The 6507-nt window shown below is 36.0% G+C and overlaps 1 long non-coding RNA gene across 1 annotated transcript; it reads left to right on the forward strand.

Annotated features, from left to right (window-relative positions):
- The first annotated feature begins 2951 nt into the window (after window positions 1–2951).
- Window positions 2952–4812, forward strand: LOC119415459. The gene is made up of 4 exons (XR_005187056.1): window positions 2952–3135; window positions 3600–3692; window positions 4064–4161; window positions 4238–4812. It is a non-coding gene; the product is annotated as an uncharacterized LOC119415459 (long non-coding RNA).
- Window positions 4813–6507: the final 1695 nt, after the last annotated feature.

Here is a 6507-nt window from a genome sequence, read left to right on the forward strand (position 1 = left end):
TATATTCATTTTGGGCAAAAAAAACAAACAAAACACATGAACCAAAACAAAACAAATACATAACAAACAAATTAAAAAAAAATCTTCAGGTTTGGAAATAAAACAGAAAAATCTCTAAAGAGACCAGTCTTACTGAGATAACAAACCGAATCAGGGAAAAACAAACATCAAACCTAAAAGCTGAGAATTCAGTGAATTCATAGAGAACTCCAGAGAGACGGTAAACGATGACAAAGTGCCACAAAATAAATGGGAATTCAGGATGTTAGAGGCTGATGTCATCACATGCTGGAATCATTTCCATTGTTGGCTGATGAGCAGCTCTGACACACGGTGACAGCAGGATGCCTTTAAGTGTCAGAGAGCTGCTGCTGCATGCGGCCCGGCCCGTTTCAACTTGTCTGCAGAACCTTACAGGCCGGATGTCTACAGCAGGAAGGCCTCTGCTGCTGGGAAACAATGGTGAAACTGAGAAAATGTAACAGTTTCCCAGTGGGAGTGTGTGGAAATGTCAGAGGTGATGCTGTTGTTGAGATCCAACACCTTTGGGATGCTCTCAGACCCACTGGGTGCACGTTTTCAGCTTCACTCCCTCAGGCTGCATCATTCAACACTTCCACAACAGTGTCATCATGCAGACACTTTGCCACCCGCATGGACCAGGACATCTTCCCCTATTAGAGGGAAAATGAGAGCCACGTTTGACCTGAGGTGACCTCCTCACCTTGTGTGTGTGTGTTGGTCCTACTGTAAAATGAACTGTTTGTGTTCACTCAGTTTGAACACCTTGAGCTGAATCCATGGCAGCAGAGAATAAAAACGGAAATCATTTGGTAGAAAGAGAACCAATCAGCTCCAACATTACCCAACCTGAGTGTCTGGTTCTGACCCACCTCGGTCCAGATGACTGTGGCATTCATGTCATCTGTACTCAGAGGAGGAAGAGCTGCTTCTGAGGTCTTCATCGCCTGAAACGTCCAGAAATCTCTGCTGAGACGAGGCTCGACCCGACTGGGTCCAAAGGTGGTCCAAACCACAAAACCACAGCATATTCAGGGTTAGTTGTTGAAAAGATAACAAATAACATGCTGCTGGACAACTATAGATCACTCCTAAATAAGTGAAACTTTTAACAAATTAAAACTTTTTTATTGGCTCTACAAACAGAAATTATAAACAAATGCAGGTCACACAGAGACATTGTGTCCACTCAGGATAAAAAATACAAACATTTGTTATTCTTCATGTTTTAAATACTAATGTGTAAACAAATACAAAGTGATACGTTTAATTTCACTGTATCCTTGTACAATGATAATAAAGTTTATTCTGATTCTGATTTAGTGATAAACATTAAAAAACAGGGTTCTAAAGAATGTTCATAAACAAGAAAATACAAAAATAAAAAATAAACTTAAAAAATTATCCACGTAGTAAGATTCCACTAAATACAAGATAAGATCAAATAAATTATGATAAATAAGTATTTATAAGTATTATTTACACCAGGAAAATTTCACATGAACACGACAATACAGACAAGAAAAAAACAACAACTTGCAGTTAAATACCAAAATAAAATATTTTAAAACTGATGTTACAAATATGTTAGAACAGAAAACACTTTTTCAAATGTTATTAATTAATAAGTATCTTAATAATAAATAATCATTAATAAAATTCAATAACATTTTAATTGTGAAAAATAAAAATATTCCTTCAATTACAAATAAAATGAAACAACAACTAATACTACTGTAACAAAACGATTAAAGCAACAAAAATAAGTTCATTGCTGACTTTAAATAGGTCAGCATAAAATACATTTTAAAAATTAGAGAAATATTAAACGTTATGTTTTAGTTAAAATTATAAGATTATTCTGTTTGTTTGTTTTTTTTTCAAATTTCATATGTCCAAATAAAACATTCATTCAGTAAGAATAACCACTCCATGATCTGTTTGAATGTCACTCCTTCCTTTTCCCAGGAAGTTGACGTGAATCTACAGATAAACATCAATTCCAGGGAGGAGGGTTTACGTGAAGGCCGCCATGTTTCTGTGGGGGGAGGGGGAGGAGCGGCAGATGCACGAACATATGGCAAGCCCTTTTAACATAAAATAGGATTCACCACGCTTACATTCCAGATATCTGAAACTGAGTTTTGACTAGACATATTAGTTATTTAAGATATCTTGAATTGCATTTTGACTAGTCAAAATACTCATTTAAGATATCTCTAATTACATTCTGACTAGTCATAATGACGTCAGATTTACCATTGAGTTGTATGGAGGCTTCAATTCAAGATATCTTGAACTGAATTTTGACTAGTCAAAAATACAGTTCTAGATATCTCTAAGTTAATTTTGACTAGTCATTATTTGCTTTCAAGATATCTCACTTTTAGTTCTGACTAGTCATAATTACAATTAAAGATATCTTAAATGACGTCATTATTCAAGATATCTTAAATGTATTTGTAGATATCACAAATGAAGTTTTGACTAGTGCAAATTAAATTGTAGATATCTTGAAAGCAAATAACGACTAGGCAAAACTAACTTAAAGATATCTAGAACTGTACTTATGACTAGTCAAAATTCCTTTTAAGATATCTCAAAATGAATTCAAGATATCTTGAATATTTTATCATGTAGACGGCTTTTCTATTTAAGATATCTTGAATTCACATTTTGACTAGTCAGAATGACATTCAAGATATCTTGAATTGTTATTCTGACTAGTCAAAACGTCACAGATTTACGTAGCATTTTGGCGGAAAAATCATAAGACATTGTAGCCTTTTTATTTTATAATCTGCAAAGTCAGGTCAGTCCAACACAACGCTCGTATTTTTTAACATGATTTTTAACGCGGCAGCTCGGATTATTTATTATATCTGCAACAAGAATACTCTTTTGCGACGTCTTTTTCACCACAACCGGAAACCGACACTTCCTGCTTTGCGAGTCTTTTCACTAAGGAGACATGGCTCTCTTTTCAACATCTTTGCTTAATTTGCCAATCTTTTCTTTCACTGCTGAGGAGGAAATCGCAGCGGCGAATTCTCGAACTAATAAACTTAAAAGGATAAAAGTTCTTCCTTGAAGAAGATCTCCACAGCTATCAAGGTAAGAAAAGACGTAGCTTAGCAAGCTAACCGTTAGCTACAACATATGAAGCGCATAAACATCGTAATAAAGAAGCCTAATTTAGTGTGCTATATTATTTGGAGTGTTTGAGACAGACATGATATAAAATCTTTAATTATATTTTTATGAGGTTCCATTAGTGCCAAACATATGTTTATGTGTGTATGTAGCGTGCTGTGTATATGTAAGGTGATGTGTTAAGTGAATCCACCTATTATACAATCTACTACTTGGTTTAAAACTAAATATGTTATAACAAGTATTAATTATATATATGTGTGTGTGTGTGTGTGTGTGTGTGTGTGTGTGTGTGTGTGTGCTAAAAACAGATCTATTTTAGATCTCACTGGGTGTTGAAAAAAGAAATGTTGGCTTATTTCTGCAGAAGTGCAGCTGGTGAAGGTTTTTGTAACCATGTAGTTGCACTTTTTTTTTTTTACCAGGCTGCCCACTACTCCCAACTCCAGCTGCCAACTGGTCCTCCTGTACTGGACTGCACAAGAGATTTACAAAGATGGCACAGACAAAGAACACAGGTAAAAAAATAAAATAAGAGTGGAACACATTATTTTCTGTTACATTATTTAGTATATGATGGTTATGATTCTCATAACAATAATTGTAATAACTTTCCCACCTGTATATTATTAGTGCCATGTGAAATTTGTCATAGTCTCAATATTACTTGTGTCAAATATATTTTTCTCTCCTAACTTGTTTAGAATTGTTTGTTTTTGTAGGTAATGAATAAATGCAGGTTCAACTTCTATGAATTAGTAATATTTGCAAGTTAAGTAAAAATCTTAACTCTCAAATCTGTCCCACTGTGTCCTACCAAATTGCTCACTTGTCTCTTTACATTTATTTATTTTTTAGTTTGACATATTTTATGTTTATTTCTTGAAAGGGAATCCATCCTGAACCTGCCAGCGAGGTGGTGGTGGTGCGAAAGCCCAAAACTGGTGTAAAGATGTTTGCACTCCACGCTTTACAGAGCTTACACAGGTATAACCTTTGGGTTAATGTTTTTATGTCCAAACTGTCAAAACTTATTGTGATTCTGTCACTCGTGTGTTTGTAGGACCACTTCCAGATCCTGACATCCTGGCATCGGGAGAAAAACTACACCAGCTGGAGTCCCAACCACTTATCACACTTATCCTAGAGATGGTCTCTCAGCTTTGGAGCTGGTACCATCCAGACTTGGTTCTGTGCCACAGGGCTCACTGGGGTCTCACCAGTGTCCACCTGAGAAGTCCTGCGCAGCATCATTCTGCACCACATGGCTCCAGACCTCCCTGCTCTTCCTTCGATGCTGCATAGTCTTCCCAACATGTGTTTTATGCCCACACTCGATCAACTTATGCATCTTCAGTCTCTGCAAGTGTCACATGAAGTACAGGCCAGAACCAGGGAGCAGTCCAGATGTCCCGCGTGGGTACAGCTTAAACAACCAAGGCTTACTGCTAGCTGTTTACGCTTTCCGTGTTGCTTACAGAGGAAGTGCGGAGGAGGAGTCTGCTGACAGCACTGACAGCTCAGATGATCAGGGGGTACACTAAACAATAACTGTTGAACGGGTATGGTGTGATGAATGGATTGATGATTGATTGATTGATTGATCAGATGAAGTCTAAACTGGACATGTTTTACTTCAACACCTTCATCCATGTGTTTATATCAATGCAGCAAGAAACATAAAATTTATAAATCACCCTTTTGTTCCTTCATATTTTTAATCAGTCTCAATCTGTGTGAATCACTGTAAATACTATATCCTGATGCTGCTCAATGATCCAGGTAGGAAAATCTAAAAAAAAGTTAAGTCTGGTCCTCTGGACATTCAAAAAGCAAAACAACAAAACAAACGCACACAAAATGTAGAAATGTTTCGTCTCTCATCCAAGAGACTTCCTCAGTCTGAGGTGCTGTTTTCAGCTCAGTCTCTTAAATAGCACCTTCTCAGAGTGGATCAACCAGTTTGCTGCTGACAACCATGTGTAAATGTGTGAACCATTTATTACTTCATTTTATGCTTATGTTTAATAAATGTTTTAATGTTAAATGGTTATTGTTGCACCGGGGTCTGAGAGAAATGTAATTTCAATCCTGTGTATGTCCTGTACATGTTGCAGTTTTTGACAATAAAAGTGACTTTGACTTTGAGCAGCACCTCAGACTGAAGAAGCCTTTCGGATGAAAGACGAAACGTTTCTACCTTCTTTTTTTTGTTGTTTGTTTTGGTTTTTTGAATGTCCAGAGGACCAGACTTAACTTTTTAGATGTAAATACTGTAAATAGTTATTCATGAAAAATACATAAATGTGCCAATTTATTTAATTTGAAATTACATAATTTGATAAAATATCTATAATCCACTATCAATTTATAGTGTACGGTTATAAAATGTTAACTTAAATAGTTAGTTTTTTGTTTTTACTAGATATTGTAAATTGCACTTGTTTTCCTTGTAATTCAACTGAATCAATCCACAAATAAAAAAAACAGTACAGTATGCTGCTCAAGTGTGTTTTAATTGAAGAATGTTTAAAATAATTCAAAACAAACTACCGGTAACTACGTAACACTAGAACAATTTACATACATGTGACAAGCTTGGGTATGGATGTTATTTTTATTTTATAAACTTACTGCAACACCACCTTAGGACTTTCACCCAAGGACATCATTTATACACAGAAAAGACACTTGGGTTTGTTTACAAGTAAACACTGTGGAACAGAACCTACACGAGACTCAACTGTCACCTTCAACCTGGAATATAAATATGAAATTAACAAAAATAAATATGAATAATACTGAAGAATTGCAAAACAAACAAACATGGGCCTCACATTCAAATACAAAAATCCAAAAGCCAGTCAGTCTTCTCTCAGGTAAGACACTGACTAATTATGGTGACTCAAGCAGGCTGTGAGAGTGCAGTAAAGCATGGTAGGACAGATACGGTTGTTTTCTTGCCCCACAAGAACAACCAGGAACTGAACAAAAGCAACAGCGCAGAGACTGAGCCATTTTCCTCACTGTCTAACGCTAACACTAGAGCCACAGGAAGTTGTGGCATTTTCTAACAATGTTGTCCAGAACAGCTAGCGCCATTGCAGCCACTCAAAATTCTGCAGGCAGCTGTTTGAACAGCTAAGTAGCAGCCGCGGGTCCTACGCGTCATTTCTTAATTCAAGATATCTAAAAGTGTCATTCTGACTAGTCATAATTACATTCGAGATATCTTGAATTGTAATTACGGATGTTTGACCCTTCAAATGACAAATAAAGTGACGTCATTCAAGATATCTTGAATTACATTTTGACTAGTCAAAATGTAATTCA

The sequence above is a fragment of the Nematolebias whitei genome, chromosome 10 (genome assembly GCF_014905685.2).
Source record: "Nematolebias whitei isolate Nwh7 chromosome 10, NemWhi1, whole genome shotgun sequence".
In the NCBI taxonomy this organism is placed as follows: Eukaryota; Metazoa; Chordata; class Actinopteri; order Cyprinodontiformes; family Rivulidae; genus Nematolebias; species Nematolebias whitei.